The sequence below is a fragment of the Cupressus sempervirens genome, chromosome 10, assembly GCF_028749045.1.
Source record: "Cupressus sempervirens isolate cs-2001-9-10 chromosome 10, ASM2874904v1, whole genome shotgun sequence".
Taxonomy (NCBI): Eukaryota; Viridiplantae; Streptophyta; class Pinopsida; order Cupressales; family Cupressaceae; genus Cupressus; species Cupressus sempervirens.
The window spans coordinates 176,766,368-176,779,807 of NC_143127.1; positions in this window are offsets into that span (position 1 = coordinate 176,766,368).

Sequence of the window (13,440 nt, forward strand, 5' to 3'; positions counted from 1 at the left end):
TTGAAATAGCTAAAGCATGTAGTCTCACTCAACCATCTATTGTAGTTGCCTCTAAAATGTTTTCTAATGAAATTCTCAGGAACATGTCCATATTCTTGACAATAGTGGTAATTGCACCTTGTGTTGTAATCTCAATTGTAGGATTTTTCATTTTGTTGTATCTTTGTCTACTTATTTGATGTCTGATTGGCATTAGACCTACATTCATATGCTTTATGCCCATACTTTTGACACTTGTGACAATATCCTTCAAATATCTATGTGCTTAGGGTCTTGGTCCTCCGTTCATATGCCTGATGTCCTTACTTATTGCACTTATGACAATAGCCCTTGCATTTATGCTTAGGTTTCTGATTTGATTTGTTTCTATTGCAAAGATTTGTTGTCTAACCTAACTTTCCACAATTATGACAAGTGGGTTTGTAGTTCTTACCTTTGTTGTTTCTTTGTTCACCACTTTTTGATAATTATCCTTCCTCACTACTGGTGTATCCTAATCCAGTAGTATCATTGTTAGATCTAGGATATCTCATTAGTTTCTCAAAGTATTTGATGGATTGTTGAAACTTTTAGCAAATTCCTTTTCTTATCTAAGTTCATTCTTTAGTTTTTCATTATGTAACTTCAAGGTTGTGATCTCAATGTCCTTTCCATTCAACTCATGATTAGAAATCATCAATTGATTCATTGAAGCCAATTTCATGTTAGTAATCTTTGGCACATTTGATGTCTTCTCTTCCAGTCTATTGGTCAGTGTTCCTTTGTCATCTTCAATCATGATTTTTTCTTCCTTAGCTTTCTTTTTCTGCTTGATCACCTCACATAGGAATACTATTGGACTTCTTGCTCTATCTTAAGATTTATGACCTCTTTAGTTAGGGCACCATTCTTTTCCATCAGATCTGTAATAGTTGCATCAAACTCACTTGAGTTTCCATTTGCAAATAATTTAGTAGTGTCTTCCTCTTAGTAATGAGTGTCATGTTTCTCAATAGCTATCTCTTTCCTTCTCCTTAATGAACATTGTAGTTCATCTCTTGCTTCCATGAGTTGGTATAGGGAAAGCTAGATTTCAATCTTTTGGTTCTCAATAGTCTTTCCTAACTTGTAGACTTCCATCTTCAAGATCTTTCCTCAAAGTTGTAAAGCTTTCCTTTCTAGAGAACAAGGCTCTCATACCAATTCTTTGAAATAACAATAGGAAAGTAAACTCTTGGCGAGGGGAGGGGGGGTTGCGGGGTTGAATTATTACTTCAAAACTTCAACCATAAAATATTCACCACACATTCGTCTCACAATTTAGCATGAACACTAAAATAGCTAACTACACATGTTCATCCATAGGATGAAACAGATAACACATAACACAATAAATTTTCTACCCATAAATCCTCCAATGAGAAAGTAAAATTGGGGTGGGGATGACACTCGCAAATCTTCACTATTGCAGCTATACAGTGTAACCAATTAAGGTTACAAGAAGTTTGACCATAAACTATGATCTACCCTGTGAAAGGTCTGTCTTGTTAAAAGATTACAAAGACTATACAAGTCCATCATTAACTTGGTCAAGAAGAATGCAGAACTGGAAGACAATTTTGATAGGGTTTCTAATTCCCTAGTGTAGGTGACACATTCAGTGCCCACCAATCTCTACCTCACATAGGATAACAAGGAAGACACTCGTGATGCTAAAGACATGGAGATGACTCACTCACTATATAGATTTTTGGTTGATGACTACTAGTGACTCCTCCTGACGAATCTAGGTAACCAGGGCAAGGAGGGTTAGTTTCTGCTTGTGTGCTTTCAATTTTTTGTTGTTGTTGTAATTATTAGGTTTTTTATTGGCTCGAGGACTCTCTTTGTTAGTTTATACTAGACTGGTTTAATGACCACTGTGTATATTTATGCTAAGTTTATGTACAATGTTGACATTCCTATCATTTTAAGTATTAATAGTATTAAAAAAAACTTTATCATGGGGGTTTTTGAAGGTTAAGAAGAGGGTTGGATAATTGCATGGTAATGACTTCTGACTGATTCTTAGTCTGTGTTTTCCTTTGTATGGGTAAGCCCCCATTTTGGTAGCTTCTTAATATATAAAAACATTTTAGCTTCTTAAGAAATTAAAAAAAATATTATAGTTTCCCTATGAAGTCCTTTAATTATTTAATCAAATATTCAAGTTTAAATATCCATAAAATTATAAATATTAAAATTCATTGAAATGATTTTTTATTAGATACAATTTTATTAATATATATGTAACATTTCATCACTTTGAATACCAAAGATTTCAAACTTTTAAAAAAATCAAGAGAATTTCTTATAGATTAAAGTAGAAAGAAAACCAAAGATTTATATGGTTAGTTAGGATAGAGTTACTCATGTATAAATAATGCAAGATTCAAACTTAAGTGTACATAAAATTATACATTTTATATAAGCCAAGTTTATGTACAATGTTGACATTCCTATCATTTTTACTAGTAGTAGTATTAAAAAATATTTTATCGTGGGCATTTTTGAAGGTTAAGAAGGGGGTTGGGTAATTGCATGGTAATGACTTCTAATTGATTCTTAGTCTATGTTTTTTTTTTTGTACAGGTAAGCCCCCATTTTGGTCACTTGTTAATATCAATAATATTATAGCTTGTTTAAATTTTTTTTTTAAATATATATTCGCACTACGAAATCCTCCAATTCTTTAATGAAAGATTCAAACTTAATGTACATAAAATCATAAATTTTAAAATTCATTCAAATAAAATTGCATTAGATATAATTTGATTAATATATATGTGACCTTTCATCGCTTTGAATGATTGAATCACTTTTACAAATATAGAAATTCATGTGAAGACTTGAACCAATTCTATCTTTAATGATTTCGCATAAAAGAAACAAATAAACAAACTCAATAAGCTTCAGTATAACATAGAATGGAAAGTTTAAAGAGACAAGTTTAACAACCTATAATATGACATATAAAATGGAGTAACATATTTATTCAAGATAAAGGACTCATAAGCTTATTTCAATGCACATAACCTATGCGAATTAAAAAAACTAACTTGCCTTAGTGCGATAATTGTTTTTTTTCAAATACTGATATTTTTCATCAGCAAAGATTTGGGTTATCAAAGAAAGATTTATTTTCTTGATCGACATGATTCTGCATTGTTGGGAATATTTAGTGTTTTATATCCGCACCTAATCAACTTCATCGGAGCAAATCTCTATTATCATACTAACTTTTAAACGGTATCTCTGAGATCCGATGGATTCGGGGTTAGGTTTGATATTTAAGAAATCAATGAATATGTAATTTGCTACAACACTGGAAAATATTTAAATATATCTCTTGGGTTTTATCTATGATATGTTCTAATTCTTTAAATATTCCTATTCCAATCGACCAATTTGTAAAAATACTTCTTTCTGCATTTTTAAATTTGTTTTTTGATTGCATTTCCGAAGTCGTGCAACCATCTTCTGTGGATTAGTTATTTTTGAATTTAACATTGCCGCGAATGGAATTCTTGCAGAATTCTTATTTTTTATTTAAGATTGTTCTTGCAGAATTCGTAACATCCATAAAGATGGGTTTTGTTTGTGCAGCCATAGAAAATCCAGTGGTTCCATGAATGGCTTTGTCGCTTGATTGTTTTAAGGAAATTTTAGAAATGATCACTTTGAAGAAGGTGGTATTTATATAGTAATAATCTGAGAATCCGAAATAGAAAAATCGAAGTGAACTAAATGTATGAAAGAGTATAAATACATATTACAAAAGTCAAATTTTGATGGATCGCATCTCAATATGACTCAAAGTATGAAAGGTTGCAAATGGACAAAGTTCCACAAACAGCATTCCTTTGATAACTATCAACAACATCTTCAGTAGGGCAACCTGGCAACACACTCCATTCCATGGATCTCATGTCACGGGTCATAACATTAATACTTCCTCTAATCGTAAGCCAAATTTTATGTGACGAAGCTGCAACCATGAAATCTGTCCCATGGGATGACTTGACGGTTCAGCTCCCATATCCCCACGGGAGTGTGCTCGATGAAAGGGATGCCACCCCATGTGGAACCCTCCTCCTCCAACCTCCCCACCAAAAGCAGCTTCCCATTACATACCAGTAACGAAGGCAGAGATGTGTGGGAATTGTACTTGTCACAATTATAATCAATCCGTTGAGGCAACCCTCCTTCGATCTCCTTGAACTCAAACGTTTTCGAATTAATGTCATAACAACCGAAATGGCCGCCATAGTTATGTGTAAAGTAGACAACACCGTTGTGTAATGCGCTGGTCCAAGGGTGTCTATTCCAGTGGAAAGTAGTGAGAATGATGTCTGACGGAATAGCAGGCATGGCACGGACACTGGTCCAAACGTCTGTGGTCGAATTGTATAGCAGCGCACAGTAATCCGTTTCACTTTCATAGAACCCTAGAGCAATAATATCAAAATGGCCTGACTTGGAAGAAACGAGTTCAACGGCTGTTCCCTCGGTCCATTCATAACCGTCTGGAATTGGAGGCAACTCAATGCGTTGTTTGGTAACAGGATTAATTATGGTGGGCGGCTTACTGCACGAGGAATTTTCGTAATCAAGAAAGAGGTAAAACCCAGCTGCTGCAGCGCAAAGGTAAAGCTTCGTGGTATGAAAGTGATGATACCAACCCCATTTCTTTTGGCGAAATAAAGGGATTCGAAACCAGCGGTTGAGTGCGGTGCTGAAGAAAGCGATTCCTTGAAAGCCATGCACCATTTGTTGCATCACAAAAAGATGATCATCCTCAACACTGAGGAGACTGAGGGTAGTGGCTGATATTGCCCTCTTCCAGTTTTTGCAAACAGTCTTTGCCCTCATCAATGAGGGCACTGGAAGCCTCCGTAATATCTCATATGTTGCATCCATGTCTAGATTTGGGCACTCTTGATATTCATAGCTATTGTTAGAAATTTCTCTTATTCCAAGGATATCGTTTTGGTGGTTCTGAACTTGAAATTGCATTTGACAAGGGGAATGACGTTGCTTGATCTGTCTTTTGTGTTTTGTGCGAAAGGCTTCTGCTAATTTGGATAAGGGAATGCCAATAGACATTTTGCACAATGTATTTCGCCATCTATGTACGGTCGAATGTCTTGGTTAGTGAATCCTGGTCCGCCTCCCTGAAAATTCTTTGAACGATTCGCTCCACCAACTTTGTAAAAATATGGTGCCCTCCCTCCTGAACCTTAGGATCATTCTTCCCACTTTTTTTCCCCATTTCGTTACTTCAAACACACTAACTTGGAGATTTATCGGGGCAAACTTCGAATAGATTTACAATGAATTTGAAATGAAAGCTATTTGTATTTATACGCTATTCAAAGGATATGTCTAGATAAAATTTAAATGTCTCTTAACTTTGTATAATTAATTATACAATAATTGAGATTTCAATGTGTCTAAATATGTTTATATGTTCGTAAATATGTAACAAGTATATTAGATTATTAATAAAAAGAAACTATTCATAAAAAATTAAAAAAATTATAAGAAAATTTGTTTTTAGAAGAATTATATAATTATTAAATAGTTAGAAGATATTTTTACTATAATAAGGTGATCAAGATGATTAGAAACTAACAACTCAAACTGAAACTATTTCTTCAAAAGTTAAAAAAAAAAATCTAGTAATTTGACAGGAACAACCTTATTTTGTATAGTCTAGAATATTAAATTAGTGTATGCATTTTTTTCAATTCGATTTTCTAGTTTTTATTGTATTTATTTATTTATTAATATATTTAAAACTTAAATGAAATGTTGAATATATTTAAAATAATACCAATGCTTCATATGTTATAATTATTCTAATAATCTTAACAAATTTTCTTTATGCGTGATATTTACTTCCATCACTATTATTCCACACAAATATGAAATTATAATACTAATTTTAAAATTGTAAATAAATTTTTTTCTACCAACAATATCAATGAAATGAATAACAAGTAGAAAGGATCACACAAAATATGAACAAGCAACTTTTAAATGAACAAACAACATAAATTTTTTGAATTAAAAAGTGACATTCCTTTTATTTCATTCATATCTATATAAATAGTCTTTTCAACTTCCCAATTTCAGTCAAGAACTTGAGTAAGTTATGTTGCTCTACACAATGCACGAGAAACAATTAATAAGCTATAAGTACTCAACTTTAGGTTCAGTCCCATTTCTTCTCTTCATTTTTTCTTTCTTATAGTTTTGATTATTTACACATTGGTCTATAGAGTAGCCTATCCAAACATCCATAAGAAAACATTGCAATAGTTCATATTAGGTATTTGTAAACAAAAGAAAATCTTAGAAACATATGCTAGCGCTAATGATAAAATTCTATTATTCTTTAATTGCTAAATTAGATACTTCTTTTCTTTTATAAATTATAAATTTAATATTTCAAATTATGATAATGTATAAATATCTTAATAACACAAATTAAATATTTCTATTATATTAAGATAGATAGTATCTCATGATTACTTCAAAAACATTATAGAACTAAATATCTATAGTTAAAGTAAATATTATGCCAATGCCTTTTTTATGTATTTGTGAATTGAATGACTAATTTGAGAACATATTAAAGATTCAACTAGAAATCAAAATTTATTGAGTATATAACATGGATATTATTAAAAATAGTGCTTTATAAGTGAAAAATCATATATCTACGTAAGTAATTTATTTTTATTATAATTTATATTTTAAATATATGTATTTAAAACATATATTCATATTTTTATACATATGTAAACTATATATTTTTAAAATAAAATATTACAATTTTAGAGATCTCTAAAATAAATAATATTAAAGATTAAATATAAAATTAAAATTAAAAATGAAAAAATGATTTAGAATATACACTCAATTGCATTGTGAGTTAGCTCCGCCTCAACAAAATCATCCAATACCACCGAAATGGGCTTGGAGATAGGTCGAATAGATTCATACAAACCCTTAGACATCTCATTGCAAACACACTAAGGAGAGAATTTTATTCCCCTCTACATCCACCTTACCATGTCCATCCCTACCATTGTTTCTACTAAAAAGATCACACCCCTCCATTTTTGGCATCCCTCCTCGAGTGAAAAAGGGACTAAAATTTAAATTCTAAATTTGATTGTGGTGGTTAGGTCAAATTAGTGTCAATACTTAAATTACAAGCTCAAAAATACGTGGTTCAGTCAAAATTCCATTTTCTATGTTCTTTTAATTGAAGCTCTTTAACATAATTCTAATGTAAAATAATGGGTGTCCAAAAATGGACTAATTATGCATATAACCAAATATAGAAAATGATACATATATTTACAACTATAATCTTGTGAATGAAGATAATAAAATAGAGAAAATTATTGTACAAGATCCAATACAATAATTGGGCTTCTGGATGTGCAAAAATTCAAGGATAGAACTAATGTGTTTGAACAAATTCAATGAAGAAAGAATGATATCTAGCTCAGTGGAAGTCACTTGTGGTATGCATGCTTAGGAAGGCTATAGGACCAAAAGAAATCAGCACCGCCCAAAATTGAAGTGGAGATCTCAAGTGTGTTAGAGTAACGTGAGAGTTTCAAACTTACTTTTCTATAATAATGAAATATTTCTATAAGCTTGGTGTCTAAAATACCAAAAGATACCCTTACTTCTTTGAGATAGTTTTACAAACTAAGCTAAAGAAACATAGATCTCATGTAACCTCAACCAGAAACATATAGTGTAAATATTGTGACTACTACTTTTTTGACAAATATTGTGACAAGTGTTACAATATGCACATAAATAATTCCAAAATAAGATTTTCTTTTGCAAATTAAATAGAGCTCCACACTCCATATACAATACAACTCCACAGTCTTGATTAGTGTATTTCTTGATTTCCTGAAAAATAAAATAGTACAAAAATAAAAGGAAGAATACTAAAATAGAGGACAAATTTTAATTATAATACAAATTATAAGCATTGTCAATTATATTGATAGAGTTTAAGGAAAATATTTCAATAACTTAAAAACTCTAAAGTGTAAGTATTTTGACAACTTCTATTGAAAAATATGAATTAAAACATTAAAATATTAAACAAAATTGTCAATAACATTGAACTTTAAAGAAAACATAAGTAAGTTTGCTTGACACTATAAAAACAACCCCGACTACTTACATTTGACAAAGTTGAGATGTTTACATATGATCAACCTGGAAGATTCACCGTGATAAAAGGGGATTGGAGAAACAATGATGTTATGAGCTAAATAACATAAAAAATTAAAGGTACAATAAAATATCCCAGTTCTCAATATTCAATTATGCCAATCTAAATGAGTCGAGTAAAAAGCCTAAAAAAGTTGAAGGGATTTTACAAGAAAGAATAACATGATTGTGTGATCAAGAATGAGTTTGTTGACCCACTCAACCATACAAGATAACGTGGCAACTAGTCATAAAGTTAGATATTACCCAAATTGATATAGACTTTGAAATTAATTTCATTAGTTGAATATTGCAGAAACTGCTAGCTGTCGATCATTTGAAAATTTAATCTTCTTATTTATGTTGAAGACCTCAAAATTTCTTATGAAAAGAGTGAGATAAATAAATAAATATACTAAATTCTAAAACTAAAATCAAGACATAGGATTAAACCAAAATCTAAAGCTTGAAACAATGATAATAATTGTTTTCTCAAAAAGTTTTAAAACAAACAAACCTGCTTCCAAACATTTAAATTTCGATACATTATAATTATAGAGCAAGTTAGGAGAACTTTGAATTTATCCTTGGGGTCTATGATCTCACATGTACTATGTAATGTGTCAATTTATTTTTCACCGAACAAAAAATTATTCAAGGTCATAGTATAATTACTATTAATATTTTAATTATTTTAAGTACATAATCTAATTATTTTTAATATTTAAGTTTGTCCAATGTCATTCTCTTATTCTTTCTAATATTTAATAGGCCATTGCAGAAATCAAAATTGTCTACTCTTTGGTGGGAGCATAGAATGTTAAATTATATTTAAAAGCTTTACTAAAAGTTAGGTGAAAAAGAAAGAATGGCTAAGGGATTGGGCATAAGATGCACATATAAGGAATAACATTAATTTCTTGGGCATTGGTTTTTTTAACATCTAGATTTGGTGGTTAATATAAGATGTTGGAGACCATTAAACAATATCTTCCATAAATAATTTTTATGACCCCAATAAAAGTTAGTCGCTATGACAATTAAAATATGATATATTAGTATCCAAGATAAACAAGAGACAGAAAGTGTTATAGTTCCTTCCAATGAAGAAGGTTTTAAAAACATTAAAAATATAAGATTGAATTTAATTATAATAAAATATTATTGTGAAATCTTAGTGCTTATCATCATGAATCAAAATGTGGAATCATAAGAATTTCATGCAATAGTTAAAGGTGTCAAGATTAAAATATAGGTAAAATTTGAAAGTAATCTTTTAAAATAACTAATATATAATTCCTTTTTGCTGATGGAATTATGATGTAATTGTAGTAAATACATTTTTTCATTCATATTTTTTTACTATTTGAAGGATGCACATTAGCATCTCAATTGAATTACACTACCAAAGGAGATGATATATGGAATGATGTAATTGTAGTAAAGACATTTTCTCATGAAAAGACTATTTCCCTAATTGGGCAATTTGAAAAACCCCATGGGATGGATCGATGGCCAGATCATTAATGTTATCCTTAATTAATTTCACATTGAACTCATCCTCATCAACAAAATGTAACATGGGGATTCTTGCCTTCCTCTTTTCTTTTTCATTGCAAAAATCTATATCCCTTTTCACAAACTATTTGGAATTAGGAGACTAGCCTATTGTTTCCTTCCCTTTTAAGTGGGTGGATATACACATCATGGTCTATCAAATCCTCATAATCCACAAGCCTAATGGAATCTCTAGTTTCTTTCTCATCCACATTATTCTATGGAAAAAAAAAATATTTTTAATTGGTAGTTACAGGGTTGCTCGTCTCATCCAAGGCATTCATTTTTATTTATTTTTAACCATAGATGAGATAATTTCATTCTGAAAAAAGCATGGAGAAAGAGGCGACCCCATACCACCTCCAAACATTATTTCATTGGATTCAGTGATCTCATTCTAACTTGATGTACTATATTATTCCTTCTTCTTAAATTTCATGTTCATTTGCACTTTGACCTTCTCAATATTGACCTTTTCTTTGCCTTTATTGTTTCCATTTCTTGGTGCCAGTGATCTAGTTGGATAGTTTCTACTAATATGACTAGTCTTGAAATAGCTAAAGCATGTAGTCTCACTCAACCATCTGTTGTAGTTGCCTCTGAAATGTTTTCTAATGAAATTCTCAGGAACATGTCCATATTCTTGAAAATAGTGGTAATTGCACCTTGTGTTGTAATCTCAATTGTAGGATTTTTCATTTTGTTGTATCTTTGTCTACTTATTTGATGTCTGATTGGCATTAGACCTACATTCATATGCTTTATGCCCATACTTTTGACACTTGTGACAATATCCTTCAAATATCTATGTGCTTAGGGTCTTGGTCCTCCATTCATATGCCTGATGTCCTTACTTATTGCACTTATGACAATAGCCCTTGCATTTATGCTTAGGTTTCTGATTTGATTTGTTTCTATTGCAAAGATTTGTTGTCTAACCTAACTTTCCACAATTATGACAAGTGGGTTTGTAGTTCTTACCTTTTTTGTTTCTTTGTTCACCACTTTTTGATAATTATCCTTCCTCACTACTGGTGTATCCTAAACCAGTAGTATCATTGTCAGATCTAGGATATCTCATTAGTTTCTCAAAGTATTTGATGGATTGTTGAAACTTTTAGCAAATTCCTTTTCTTATCTAAGTTCATTCTTTAGTTTTTCATTATGTAACTTCAAGGTTGTGATCTCAATGTCCTTTCCATTCAACTCATGATTAGAAATCATCAATTGATTCATTGTAGCCAATTTCATGTTAGTAATCTTTTGCACATTTGATGTCTTCTCTTCCAGTCTATTGGTCAGTGTTCCTTTGTCATCTTCAATCATGATTTTTTCTTCCTTAGCTTTCTTTTTCTGCTTGATCACCTCACATAGGAATACTATTGGACTTCTTGCTCTATCTTAAGATTTATGACCTCTTTAGTTAGGGCACCATTCTTTTCCATCAGATCTGTAATAGTTGCATCAAACTCACTTGAGTTTCCATTTGCAAATAATTTAGTGGTGTCTTCCTCTTGGTAATGAGTGTCATGTTTCTCAATAGCTATCTCTTTCCTTCTCCTTAATGAACATTGTAGTTCATCTCTTGCTTCCATGAGTTGGTATAGGGAAAGCTAGATTTCAATCTTTTGGTTCTCAATAGTCTTTCCTAACTTGTAGACTTCCATCTTCAAGATCTTTCCTCAAAGTTGTAAAGCTTTCCTTTCTAGAGAACAAGTCTCTCATACCAATTCTTTGAAATAACAATAGGAAAGTAAACTCTTGGCGAGGGGAGGGGGGGTTGCGGGGTTGAATTATTACTTCAAAACTTCAACCATAAAATATTCACCACACATTCGTCTCACAATTTAGCATGAACACTAAAATAGCTAACTACACATGTTCATCCATAGGATGAAACAGATAACACATAACACAATAAATTTTCTACCCATAAATCCTCCAATGAGAAAGTAAAATTGGGGTGGGGATGACACCCGCAAATCTTCACTATTGCAGCTATACAGTGTAACCAATTATGGTTACAAGAATTTTGACCATAAACTATGATCTACCCTGTGAAAGGTCTGTCTTGTTAAAAGATTACAAAGACTATACAAGTCCATCATTAACTTGGTCAAGAAGAATGCAGAATTGGAAGACAATTTTGATAGGGTTTCTAATTCCCTAGTGTCGGTGACACATTCAGTGGCCACCAATCTCTACCTCAGATAGGATAACAAGGAAGACACTCGTGATGCTAAAGACATGGAGATGACTCACTCACTATATAGATTTTTGGTTGATGACTACTAGTGACTCCTCCTGACGAATCTAGGTAACCAGGGCAAGGAGGGTTAGTTTCTGCTTGTGTGCTTTCAATTTTTTGTTGTTGTTGTAATTATTAGGTTTTTTATTGGCTCGAGGACTCTCTTTGTTAGTTTATACTAGACTGGTTTAATGACCACTGTGTATATTTATGCTAAGTTTATGTACAATGTTGACATTCCTATCATTTTAAGTATTAATAGTATTAAAAAAAACTTTATCATGGGGGTTTTTGAAGGTTAAGAAGAGGGTTGGATAATTGCATGGTAATGACTTCTGACTGATTCTTAGTCTGTGTTTTCCTTTGTATGGGTAAGCCCCCATTTTGGTAGCTTCTTAATATATAAAAACATTTTAGCTTCTTAAGAAATTAAAAAAAATATTATAGTTTCCCTATGAAGTCCTTTAATTATTTAATCAAATATTCAAGTTTAAATATCCATAAAATTATAAATATTAAAATTCATTGAAATGATTTTTTATTAGATACAATTTTATTAATATATATGTAACATTTCATCACTTTGAATACCAAAGATTTCAAACTTTTAAAAAAATCAAGAGAATTTCTTATAGATTAAAGTAGAAGGAAAACCAAAGATTTATATGGTTAGTTAGAATAGAGTTACTCATGTATAAATAATGCAAGATTCAAACTTAAGTGTACATAAAATTATACATTTTATATAAGCCAAGTTTATGTACAATGTTGACATTCCTATCATTTTTACTAGTAGTAGTATTAAAAAATATTTTATCGTGGGCATTTTTGAAGGTTAAGAAGGGGGTTGGGTAATTGCATGGTAATGACTTCTAATTGATTCTTAGTCTATGTTTTTTTTTTTTTGTACGGGTAAGCCCCCATTTTGGTCACTTGTTAATATCAATAATATTATAGCTAGTTTAAATTTTTTTTAAAAATATATATTCGCACTACGAAATCCTCCAATTCTTTAATGAAAGATTCAAACTTAATGTACATAAAATCATAAATTTTAAAATTCATTCAAATAAAATTGCATTAGATATAATTTGATTAATATATATGTGACCTTTCATCGCTTTGAATGATTGAATCACTTTTACAAATATAGAAATTCATGTGAAGACTTGAACCAATTCTATCTTTAATGATTTCGCATAAAAGAAACAAACAAACAAACTCAATAAGCTTCAGTATAACATAGAATGGAAAGTTTAAAGAGACAAGTTTAACAACCTATAATATGACATATAAAATGGAGTAACATATTTATTCAAGATAAAGGACTCATAAGCTTATTTCAATGCACATAACCTATGCGA